Source organism: Peromyscus maniculatus, chromosome 2 (genome assembly GCF_049852395.1).
Source record: "Peromyscus maniculatus bairdii isolate BWxNUB_F1_BW_parent chromosome 2, HU_Pman_BW_mat_3.1, whole genome shotgun sequence".
In the NCBI taxonomy this organism is placed as follows: Eukaryota; Metazoa; Chordata; class Mammalia; order Rodentia; family Cricetidae; genus Peromyscus; species Peromyscus maniculatus.
Window position 1 is genome coordinate 8,175,235 of NC_134853.1, and position 13,296 is coordinate 8,188,530.

At 42.6% G+C, this 13,296-nt stretch overlaps 1 long non-coding RNA gene across 1 annotated transcript; it reads left to right on the forward strand.

The window, feature by feature from the left end:
* The first annotated feature begins 3,784 nt into the window (after positions 1-3,784).
* Positions 3,785-12,860, forward strand: LOC143271631 (uncharacterized). Its single transcript, XR_013048833.1, has 3 exons — positions 3,785-4,052; positions 10,805-10,892; positions 12,763-12,860. It is a non-coding gene; the product is annotated as an uncharacterized LOC143271631 (long non-coding RNA).
* Positions 12,861-13,296: the final 436 nt, after the last annotated feature.

Genomic DNA, 13,296 nt, shown 5'->3' on the forward strand with positions numbered 1-13,296 from the left:
TGTGAAAAAGTTGTCCAAAGTCCCTCCAAGTGGGCCAGGACCCACAGGTTGAGAACCACTGCCATACACAGCTACACATGTGTACAGTACATATAACTATAATTTTTTAAATTTAAAATCCTCTCTTGTTTAGACAATGTGAGAAACTGCCCATGGATCATGCCCATGGAAAAAAAACTCATTTATAGGGCCTGAGTGAGATGGCTTCCTTCTCAGCAACAATTAAAAATTCAGCGTTCATCAAAGATTTTGCTCCATACCAGAGCTACCTAGAGAGATGCTCAGGGATGCTTTGTGTCTCATCACTGGACTAAAATAGGACAGATTTTTTGGGAACTACAATGATGCCCCAAAATTCGTGTTTTAATGCAACTGTGTTTGGGGCCTCTGTACTCAGTAGGTGTCTGGAGTATTAATGTAAATTGAGCCATTGCACAACCCAATGTTTTTTTCAAAGCATGTTTATAACATGTACAACCTTCACTCTTTTCTAGTTCTGAAACATGGTCACTTCTCACAGAAACCCCAGAACTATGAGCAGTGACTTCCCATTGTTCCTTTACCCCAATTCCTCCCTGCCACTAATCTACTCATCTCTGTGGATTTGCCTGATCTACATATTTCACATATATGGAGCTACCTAATGGTGTCCTTTTGTGCCAGCTTCTTTAATTTAGCATGATATGCTCCCCGCTTCATATAGAGTACAGCTGTTGTTAGCACAGACTGGGGAGTACTCAGTCTTAGTACCTGAAGCAGCCTCTTTCTCAACCCTCAACACCTGCTGTAAAAGAAGGACAGCACCCTAGGGGAACTGTGTGTGAGTCTGCAATCCTCCATTCCCTGAAAGGGTTGACAAAGCTCCAGCGGGAACCAGACCCTATGAAATGGACAAGCACCCTGTTTATTATTATCATCATTATTATTACTGTTGTTACTGAGGTCGGACAACTTTCAGCAGTCAGTTCTCTCCTTGCACATGAGACTGGTACTACTCATTAACTACCTGGCTTAAGGTCTGCCCACCCACTCTGGACCGTGGAAGAAGTGGCCTTCATCTCACGGGCCTGAACTCTATTCAGAATCCCCTCCACTCCGTCTCTCTGTGCAATTAAGAATCCCCATAATAAATCTCTTACCCAAAGTAACCATCCGCCCCAGTGTTCCTCTCAAAACCCTAATGTTAGAGCTTACAACGTGCATTAGCTACCCACATCTTTCATGACCAAACTATTCCATTTGAATTTGTTGATCCATTCATCCTTTCATAGGCATTTTGGTTGTTTCTACCTTTGGACTATTGGAAAAAGAACTTCGAGAGCTTCAGTGGATGTTTATGTGGATGAGTTTTTTGTTTGTTTGTTTGTTTTCTCTGTTTTTCAAGACAGGGTTTCTCTTTGTAGCCCTGGCTGTTGTGGGACTCACTTTATAAACCAGGCTGGCCTCGAACTAACAGAGATCTGCCTGCCTCTGCCTCCTGAGTGCTGGGCTTAAAGGTGTGCACCACCACCCCCAGCTTGTGTAACTATCTGAATACCTGTACACAAATGCAAATTTGAATATCTGTACACACTTAAGAGTAGAATCATTTTGATCATAATTCTAAGTTTAACTATCTGAGAAATCAATGGCTGTTTTCACTGTACATATTTTGTTTCTGTGCATGTAACTTCTTTCCTAACAGTTTTTCAAATAGGATTCAAACAAAATAGGTCTATTACACACAAACCTGTAGGTGACTTGGTCTTCCTGAATTTTATTCTGAGTGCAGTAAAAGCAACAATTGCCGGTTCCATTAGGAAATAGTTCCTGGAGGAGCCCCAGGACACTATCATTTGTTTAACTGGCTTTATGAAGCCATCCAGCTACATATGGAGGGAAGACAGTCATGTTGGAGAAGAACCCTATATAGTAAAAGCTTCTGCTGTGTGGCCTGGAGAACCCTAGATCCATGGTTCCAAATCCTCTCCCTTCCTTATGTAGAGCAACAGGATGACTACATCAAAAGTCCCCAGTCCCGAGGCCATCGCAGTCCCCCAAGTTCTTACAGTACCTTCCAGGTGACCTCAGATTTTTTTATTGCTTTACGTATTGCAAAATTTTCTGATTTTTTTCAAAGTTAGAAAGCGCTTTTGCTTTGTCAAAAACAAAAGTATGGACAAACACCTCCAGATTCCATAAGCTGTAACTCTGCTGTCTGGACATCAATACATGGGCACATGAGGCCTGGCATTTCGGACAGATACCCAAACCTTTGCTTACACTTTAACACCATGCCTGTACTCTGTAAATTCTCCCTAGTTCTCCAAAATTAATAAAGGGAACATTTTCTCTGAGTTCTTTATGGAAAAGACATCTCTATTCTTCAGCTTTCAAAGCATCCCTTCGCTTTGTAGATAACTGTGGGTCAGAGGTTCTAGAACGATCTGAGTATACATCTCAGCTGGTGGTTCTCGTTAAACATGGACAGAAACAAAACTCAGTCTAGGCTGACTTATCAGGAAGACACTTTTTCTCAGGCTCACTTCCCTAGACCTTGAACTTTTGGCAGATGGACTGTTTCCTGTTCCCTGGTGTTTCCTGGAAGGACCTGGTTTTCTATCTTGGGTAGTCTTGTGACTGTAGAGCCAATGCTGACCTTCCAGATAGTTAATTATGACTCTACACAAAACTGAACACCACGTATGCCAGTATGGTGTATGGAGGCACACGGCTGTAATCCAGGAGGCAGAGGCAAGAGGATCGTGCAAGGCTGAGGTCAGCCTGGTCTACAGAGAGTTAGCCAAGGCTATACAATATAATAAGATCCTGTCTCAAACACCTAAAACAAAACCAACAAATAAAACTTAAAAATTGAAAATCAGAATGTGGTTTCTTGACCAGTGCATTTAAGAATCTTTTTTTTTTCTTTGTCGGGCCATCATTGACTGTGCTCACATTTACACTGTCTGCTCTTCTACTGGACCTGTACATAATAAAATCTACACTTGTGTGTTTTACACTGTCTGTCCCTCTATGGGGCCTTTATAAGGTTGTTGAAAGTTTTGCCTGCATATTATCTCCCATTGTTGAGCAGCACTATCAGGAGCAGAAAACACAAGCGGTGTTCCAGGTGACACTTTGTCCTCTGTCTTCCAAACCAACTCTTTGCAACAGGGATTGGGGGGAGACCGATCTGGGCCCAAGGTCTCCTGGGAAAGCCACCAATAATGGCGGATGTCCCAGCAAAGTGGGAGTGTGAGAGAATCCACGCTAAGATGCCAGACACAAAACAGCCATGGCAGAGCTCCTGGGAAGGAGTTTTACTGTTGGTAAATTCCAAACTCAGTGCTCCAAGACAGAGGGAAGTGTTGAAAACCACAGCCTAGGGGCATGTCCTGTGTTATTACATGCTTAGAAAAGGTAGTCGAGAGGTTAATGGTGTAAGCACTTGGGAAATGGAAGAAGGAAGGTGAGAGTTCAAAGCCAGCCTCGACTAAATAGCAAGTCAAGGGCAGCCTGGGCTCCTTTCCACCTTTTTTCTAAAACCCAAATAAAAACATAAACAGAAGTTAGTGATGTGCATAAAGTACCACTCACAGGGAAAGCTCAGGCCCTCTGGTTTTGCTAGGGTAGGGTCAGGGATTGTTTGATTTTCCATGCTTTTCCCGAACGCATGCCATCCCGTTACCATATCTTTCCTCAAGTGAGTCAAATGTGCAGCCCTTTGGAACACCAGAGTGCCGGTTCCCATGGCAGCCAGAGCCACACCGAAGCAAACAATAAAAGACCCAGCACTGTTCACAGACCAGGCAGAGGACCACCGTCCCTCATCTGAATCCAGCGGGTCTTCAAAGGCTGCGCCGTTTCCAAGCGCTGGGATTGTACCTCCTTCCTCCGAAGGCGTCTTCACGCAGCGAACATTAAGCCGGCTTCCCATGAAAGGCCTCCTAGGCGCAACTCCGGCTAGAATGACGTTATGCGGTAGACTCACATACAAGACCCTTTTGTGGGCTTTCAAAGTAGAGCCAGATGTGAGCTGCTGCTTGCACGGAGTCTAAACGAGGTTTCAGGTAAATCAGATGTATGCATGATTATAAAATCGCACGGTCCATTTCAGTGAAATCTGCACCGGTGCAGAACAAGATCTCCGTGGTGCAACTTGAAAACATTCAGACGAGGATTTACCTGGGAATATTTTCAACTTACACAGAACTGTATTTAGGTGGAATAACGGCAGGAACTCACCAGTTTTAGAATATTTGTCTTTGGAAGGAGGAAACAGAAGGAACACGTGTTTTCAGGACCAAAAATAAAGTAAATTTCACTGTTTTTGGCGAGGGAGGGACAGACACAGAGAGGATATAAGTAGTGTATTAGGAGAAGAAAAGGGAAATATCTGAACTAATATATTTTCATGCACAGAAGGAAGACAGTATAGCTTAGGAGTGAAGTGTGCTGCCCTGTTCTGTTTTGTGTTCCTATAAAAAAAATAACTGGCACTGGGTAGCTATAAGGAAAGATATTTATTTGGCTCAGATTCTGGAGGCTGAGTTGGGTGGCCATTTCTGGCATGGTTCTCCTACAGCTTGACACTCGAGTGTGAGTAAGAAGCAACAGTGCGTAGAGGAGAAATTCTGGGAGGTTTGCGAATTGCTTTCACATAACTGACTCTGCAAAAACCAGATCGGTCCCCAGAAAGTGGGACCCCATTCCCTGGAGCATCAGCACCTCTGTCTTTACCCAATTCCTGTTACTTTGGGGACATGAGCTTTCACTAGAGAGAAAAAAAAAATATTCAAACTGTAGCAAGCACACATTCTGAGGTTTGGGACTGTCAACTGCCAAGTTAAGTTTGTGACTTCCACAGTGCCCACTTTGGATTGCCATCTCTGAAGAGGGGCAGTATGGAGCTAACAGTCCCGAGCAGCTGAGCAGCTGCTGTGTGTCAAACTCTGCACTGTTATTTACAGTCATTCACTAACTCACTAACGCTTAAATGGCTTCCCAAGGTCAATGTTGTTATAGTATCTGGTTATAAGTTAATCTGTAGAGATAGTTTAATTAAATAGCCTGTATCTGGAAGGACCGTCCCATGGAGCAGGCAGTTACAGCGGATTTAATGTATCCACATCAGCACTCTCCTAATGATACTTAGAGTTGGATTAGGTGTTGGATACGATGTTTGTCACTTTAAACATTTTTTTTTTCATATTTTGTGACTCGGTGCTAACACATATCATCTCCGTTACAAATTTCGAGTGGCAAATCCTAGAAACTTACCTCCACCCCACCTAGAAGGAAAAATGGGTAGATCCCCCAAAAGTAAAATAGTTTAGTAATGCTATTTTTTTTTCTGTACCTAGAGTTAGTATTAAATGAGAAGGGACAGTTTTTTTCCCCCAAAAGATGTTTCTCTACTGCTGTAAAAAACAAAACAAAACAACAACAACAAAAACCACATCTCACCTGGATGGGATTTGTTGCCCTTTCCTGTTTCTGGGAGGGCATTTAAAAATGCGCCGATTTGTAAGATTTGTTCTCTCACCTATCAGAGAGAAAACAGGACAAGCTTTCTCTGGGGAGAATTTCTTCCAGTGGAAAGGAAAGCTTAAAAATAAATCCGAACAATCGAAACATCCAGGAGTGTTCTTAAAGAAAACATGCAGACCCCCATGGGAAACCCACTTGAAGATCTCCAGGTTTCCCGAGGTTGGAAGAGAGCCCCGCTTCTGGCATTTTCTTCACTGACGTGCGGGGAGCCTCGCTACAGTGAAAGCTCCCATGAACCGTGCTGTTTCATGCCAGATAAAATAAAAAAGAGCAGATTGCAAAAGAATTCTTTATAGTGCAGCGTCATCAAGAAATACGTTCAAAGATCATGTCGTGAAAGGGAGGCCAGAACAGATAACCACAGACTCGGCACATCAGTAACTCTCTGTCTCTTACATCGTGGTTGCCGCTGATTCTCGGTTCATTCTCTGGCTGTGGGAATGAATGTGTACTGACCCCTCACAGGGTCTTTTCTGGACCACCTTGGAGTGATGAGGGCTGGGAATTTACAGAAAAGTGGGGAAGGCAGTGAGGTCCGGAACAGGAATGGAGGCAAAGCTTGTTGGTCCAAGTTCTATCTACTGATACTCGGATCTCTGACAAAATGAGTTACCGCAGGAAGCTCGTCAGGCACATGTAACTTCATTTGCAGTTTCAAAGATGTTTGATTGTGTTCATTGGTCTCACCCTTTAACAACAGCGTCAGAAGCCCCTGTTAGGAGCTGTCAACAAGCACACTTGCAAGGACACTCATTCCTTCTAAGTATAGTGCTTGTGTGCCTATAATAAACATCTTCAACCAGTTTACTCATAGAAATTGCGCACCCACTACAAAGTAACAGGACAATTGATGAAAGGTGTCAACTCTGAAGGTATGTGGGATCTTGGACAGGTCAATGCACAACCACCATTTAGAATATACTTGCTCCTTCACTTAGAAATGAAGTTTTTAAATTTGTTTTGTTTTATTTTGCTAATGACTCATCAGCAATGCCAACCAGTCTTGGTAAATATTCCTATTTGAAAGCAATGGCTTCTGCTGTCAGATAAACCGTTTAAATGAAACTTTGTGGCCAAAGGATAGTGTGGCCAAAGCTGACTGCTGTGTCTTGGGAGAGTCCAGGCTTCCTAATGAAACCAAGTATACATTTAGACACCATAGTTCTGGAAAAACCTCCAATAGAGTTGCCAAATGTGTTCTCCCCTCATGATATTTGAACATATTTCAAGGAAATCTAATCCATATGTTTCTGACCCATTTATATTTGAATCATAAACTTGTTCTCTTCTAAGATGGATTGGAAGTCCAGCAGCTCCTTGTCACTTACAAAGTACATATTTTTCTAACGTCCCCACTTAAAAACAGAAAAATCTGCTTTAAATGAAGCCACATAGCAAACAGGTACTTTCCAGTTCAGAGTTGCTGCTTGGGAGCACATCCTCAGTTTGGCAAAGGGTGCTCCTGACATGTTAGCTGTTTGTTAACTTCACAAGTGTGCCAACTTCTCATTCTTTCTCTGTAATTATTAACTTCACTGCCATTGTGGTCTTGTTAATTCATTCCACACGCTGAGTATCCTCTGGAGACTCCTATTTTTCAAGTATCCTTAAGCTTAGGTCATTTGGGGCTTACAAAGTATGGTGTGGGACAATTTTGCTTTTTTTGGAATGTGAATAGTTTTTCAGCAAGTAATTTCTCCACAAGCATCTCCCCTCGTGTGATCCTCGTCCAACTCTGAATTCTTTGACTTCATTTTAGAAACAAATAAATAGAATTGCAGACAGCACACTCATTCTAGGAAAGGCTCTCAAGGGAGCCAATAGACACTCCTTGCATGTAAGGTGGCTTGAATAGGAATCCACACTTTCCACCAGGTTTGTGCTGAAAGAGCAAGCCTGGACCTTGGCAACAGGAGCGTTACATGTCTCTGTACAACAGCCAAAAGCTTGGGTTTTGTTTGTTTTTTGCTTTTCTAATATTTTTTCATTTTCTCCCCAAAGTTCCTTTTGTTTAATGCATTTCAGAATGGCCATAGATACACTTCTATTTCTCATGGAACATATTCTCATTAATTGCTTCCAGGTGTTGCCAGCCATAGTGATTTGAAAATTGTCTTTGTTGTGAGGCACTGGGCTGTTTACTTCACTAAGAGCTCCTAACCACTCTATCTTTGTCTTATCATAGTCTTGATGTAGTACCATTGTCCAGTTTGTAAATCTATCTTAAGAAGTAAAATGTACCCAAGAGTCTACAGGAGATTAATTACTCTTGGCCCCATGAGCTATTTTATGATCTCTATACTATCTGGCAAGCTATCTTCCAGTGCATATTTAGCCCAGGGTATAATTTACACATGGCAAGAATACCCAGACTCCATTAAGCTGTTTAACTCAATATTTTAAAAATCATTTTTCTCATCAAAAGGAATCCATAAACATTTGCAACGTCCACAAGAGTTTATTTGGGTTAGGAAGGGTATTAGAGGGCGAAGTGAAAGAGCTGAGCTTGTGTCTACATGACAGCCTCGTTAGAGTTTCCTCACTTGTGAATCCTCAGCAATCCATGGCAGACCAAATAAATGACAAAACCAAAGATGTGGCTGCTGTGGGTGGCCTCACCTAGGCAGTCCCATCCTGGGTGCTCTTTCCCCCAACCCATGCACTTGACAGATGACATCTAGAGACTTTCTGTTCTTACGCTCAAGTCCGGTCCTCCCATTTTCCTTCTCACATTCCAATGTCGTCTCTCACTCTTCCTGTCATATTTCAGAAACCCTATCACCTTCTGTCTTTGCTACCACTGTAGACAGGGATGCTGGCGTAAGATGTATCTTTGCACTCACAGGGGAAAGCCAGTCAGTGTTTTAAAAGAACTCACAGTGACTGAGAAGAGATTTCCGATTATTTTCCATGCAGATATAAGTTGGAGAGCATAGGAATCTTCAGTGGTCATGACAACCCCAGAGTCATAATACCTCAAAGACTTGCGCACTGAAGGGACTCACCCCTCAGTACTCCTCAGTGCTGTGTTATACAGCTCTATGGACTGGTTGTTTTAGGGAGATGCATATAAAAATCTCTGTCCATCATTTTAATACATGCTTGATGCCAAAACATGAAGGGTATGGGAGAAATCCAGGAGAAGAGTCATTGACTGGCATTCCTAAAATTAATACGTGGTTTACATTTCTGCTTCTATCCTAGAAGTGAAATTTGATGCTTTGAGACCTATTGCAGGCCAGGGATGTTTTGAAGTATTGGACAGTGGACAAAAGTCTCCAATTAGAAGTTAGCTAATTTACCAATAGTTGACCCATGGTCAATTTTCAGAGAGGTTTTTCTGTAGAATTCTGACTGCCTTTGGCTTTGTATATGCTTGAACATGTCTTTTGAAGACAAAGGTTCATAAAAAACTAATATATTGATCCATATAGAGTATATAAGGAAAGCTAAATGAAACTTTCTTTAGCATGTATCTGAGGGAAATGACACAAAAATTTAAGTACAGTGAATGTGTTTGCAGAGAGAGACACTTGAAATATTAGGTAACTCCATTTCAATGTAGAAAGTCTTAAAATGACGCCCCCACCAACCAAGGAGAAAAGCTAGTTAATTTCTGATAATGTTACTAAGATGGAGCTCGGCAGGGAGCGTGCTTACTTAATGTTCGTAACCGTTTTGGGTTAAATCCATAAAAAGCAGGTAGGTTAGCAAGAGTCTAGGTTCCCCACATGTAGGAAAGGAGGTGGAATGACCAAAGTTCAAGGTTATCTACAGCTATATAGTGAGTTCTAGACAACCCTGGCTCCCCCACTCCGGAAAAAAAAACCCCTCAAACAAACAAACAAACGAAACCTAGATCCTGATGGTGTGAATGTACCTATTGATGATTCATCTCCCATAAAAAAGTAAATGTTTGATGAGAGATTGATAGGTAGCATCTGAGAGACAAAGCTTATGAAATGGAAAATTCAGATACGGTACCCCAAGTCTTGGGAACTGAGTGTCCCGAGTGCTCAGGAGGATCTGGTGCACACCTGACTTGTCTAATTTAGTGTCTACTTAAACTTTCTGAGGTTGACTCCTCGTGGAAGTAACAAAGCATCCTTCCTGGCTTTGTTTGAATGTGGCAACAAGTACTGTTAAGAATCCTGGGAAAACAATAAACTCAAAAGCGGTGCAAAGAAATGGGGAGAATGGGTGGGGCATTGTTTAGAGGTGAGAAGCCCGGAGTTGCTCCTTGTTGCACAGTCTTGTTATTATTGCACTTATTGCAGTTCCCTGAACTTTAATTTCCTTAGTTTGGGATTGAATTGACATTATTACCTAGGAGAGGATTTAAATTTCACTTTACATTAATAAAGCACCATTCAACTGTCAGGCATTATCATTTACTCAACAGTTATTTAGTGAAACTCTTTAGAAGCTGACCGAAGGAGTAAAGCAAATACCCTTAAACATCAACAAGATATTGCTGCAGTCTAGGGGTGTTGACCGGGTTCATTTTCTCTGCCAGTTAGAGAACTAAAAGGCAGGAAAATCTGAAGCTCAAGAGGGAGCAGAGAATCTCCAGCACCGCAGACAGAATCAGCCGTGGAAGGAAGGTGTTTATTGGGGGTGAGGAGACACACATGTACAGCAGACACACAGAGAAAAAGACCCTCTGAAAAGCAGGTCGGGGGACTCAGTAAAAAATCCTGTCCCTTCTCGAGGGCTGGGGGCTTAAAAGCCTCAGAGGAGCTTTCCTCCCTTAATTCAGGGTTGGTCAGTTTAAATAAAGCTAGAATGGTTGATTTGCCCAGAACCCTTGTGTGACATGTCCCGAGCAGGCTTTGACCTCATGGAGCCCCTGCTGATGGAAGACAAAAGTTTACAAAACCTTGTTCAAAGCGTTGTTTTAAGTTAGGAAGGTGAGGAAGCAGCTGGCCATGCTGAAAATTCACCTCCTTTGTTACCTAGCCACGGCGCCTCTCCCTATCTGTCTGCCTAACAGAGTCAGTCTAACTCCTGGGCTCTCACATGTAGGTTCGAACCTCACAGATCTCAAAGGCAGCATACTGGGGATTTTAAGTGATCAAAGAGGCAACCTCAACTGAGCAGAGCCCAAAAAAACAATAATTCTATCAGCTAAGGTACTTGTGGCTGAAACTGTCTTTGTGTGTCAGAAAGACCTTAAAAGTAAGGGCTAAAATAGATGTGACATGTCAGATGCCCCCTCATCTATCAAGTGTTGGTTGATAGCCTACTATGTGTTAAACTCTCTTCCCTTCAGGTATCAACAGCAAAATCTGAGGTCTCCATTTCTGCAGAGCTGATGGTCAGGAGTTAATGGTGCAATGAGGGGAGGGGAGTGACCAGAGGTGAGCATTTAGAGGGCAAGGGTTTGTGGTGTGTGTGTGTGTGTGTGTGTACTCGTGCGAGCGTGCACCTCTGCGTGTGTCCATGTGTTAACAATGGGCAGAGCAGGACACACTGAGAAGGAGGCCTTTGCAAAGAGACTGATAAGAAGGAGCAAGCTCTGTGGCTATCTGAGGAGGACCATTTCAGGCATTCCTACCAGTCAGCCTCCATAAAAATAAATAATAAATAAATAGATAATAATAATAAAACAAAAAACCAGCACCCGAGGACAGCAGAGGCCCATATCAGCAGAATACAGGGTGACTGAGGTCATATCTTATTGGCCCACAAAGATTTGACCTTGACATTGAGATGTTGCATTGGTAGATGATGCCATGATGGCTCAAGTTTGCATAGAATCAGTATGGCCAGCAAACCATCCCATTGAAATAAAAGAAAGAGCCTGAGATTGCAAAGAAGGTCAGAGACAGTGGGGAGAAAGGGCAGGGTGGGAACGAGTAGGTAGGTTCCATGGAGGGAGCTTGGGACTTATAAGAACAGAGGGCAGTTCACAACAGGGGTGGAACCCCAAAGAATAGTTGATTCCACAGGTTGTTTTCACTTCAGTCTTACAGGAAAGTTGACATCCTACGAACCCCTCAGTAAGTTTAGCTTTCTTCATGCATTCTTAGATGGTGATTTAGTAGGCAATAAAGAGTCACACCTTGTCCAACCCTGCCCACTGTCCATACAAAGGAGAAAGAGTCCTGTGTTAGGAATGAACAATCTAGGTCACAGGAGATGTTCCCAGTGGAACCAAAGCGTAGGTATAGATGGAGATGGCATGTCTGGGGACAGATGCTACGTTGACAAGTATGGCAGTGACTACAGCTGACTGTGTGGCAAAGCACCGAGGGACTTCCTGGTGAGAATCACTGCTGTAGTCACTAGTGAAGACTGAACGAGTAGGCTGGCCACTGGGTTTGAAATTGTGGGCTGGGAGTCCAGGCAGAAGGGCCAACACATATATGTGGGCCTGGGCACAACTGCAAGCATGGCAGGAATGTGTAACCGTGGCAGTTCCCATTATGGCTGGGGAGTGGAGAACGAGCAGAAGCAGTAGGCAAGGAGACTATGAAGTCTCCCAGGCATGTTCTAGGGATTCACTCTTTTCCTTAGGAGCAAAAGGGTTGGTTTTACACATCAAGGTAAGTGAAGCTTGACAAGCCTCTAGAGGGCTCACTGTAGTGCAAAGGCTTGCCCATCACTGTTTGGGGTCTGTAGACTTATGAAGGTAACACACCACCACATCACCCTGCAGAGTTTATGTGAAGCCTCCATTCAACTGATGCCTATGCTTTAAAGATCCTCTCAATTCTTTTTTTTTTTTTTTTTTTTTGAGACAGGGTTTCTCTGTGTAGCTTTGGGTGTCCTGGAACTCACTCTGTAGACCAATTCTCATAGGTATAAAATGCGAGAGGGCAAAGCCAATAGTGTTACATGAGTCATTTTATTGACAGAAAGGCCTAGAAACCTAAGGAGTGCTTCATTGTACTGCTTTCCCAGCTAAAGAAATAGTAACTATTTTTGCAACTTAACTTAATCTGTAATGCTACTGTTCATACGTATCAAATTATGTAGTATCCTATGGTGATAATTACACATTATTTTATTTTATCTCCTTTCAGATTGTCTCCTGGGTGAGACAAATTAATAGAACTCTCTACAGAAGTTTATAAGCACCCTAATACAGCCACAAATGAATAAACCACTGTTGACAACAGTGATTTATTCATATATATATGAATTCATATATATATATATATATATATATATATATATATATATATATATATATATATATTTCCTGAAGTGCCCATTCTTTTCTAGCTGTGGCCTGACACTATGTTACCTGGAAGAGTGGACCTTGATGTGGAGGAAAGGAACAGGACAAAGAGAATGTCTGAGGTATGGTCTGAGGAAAGAGCATCAGCAAAAGAGGTTGATACACAGGCTCACACCTACAATCTGAATACCCAGGAGGCCTGAGGCAGGAGGATTGCTGCAAGTGTGAGGCCAGCCTTTACTCCAGTGAGTTCCAGACCAGCCTGGGTTAATAGGTGAGATTCTTTCTCCAGAAATATGAACTCCAAAGCAAATAAGAAGAAAAAAAAGAGATTTTACTCAGGATAGAATTGGCTCACACTAACACTGTGGAGAGCAGCTATGTGGTTGTGATTATGGCAGATTGTGGATTTGCCCTGTGTGGACTGCATTCAGTTTCCATTGGAAAACAATATTTGTTCCACTAACCAGCCCGTGGGCCATGACTAATGAACAATCAATGGGAACACCAACTCCATTTGGTACAATTTATTCCAGTGGGTCAAGGCACATTCTTAGTGTTTGCTGTCGAGGACATTG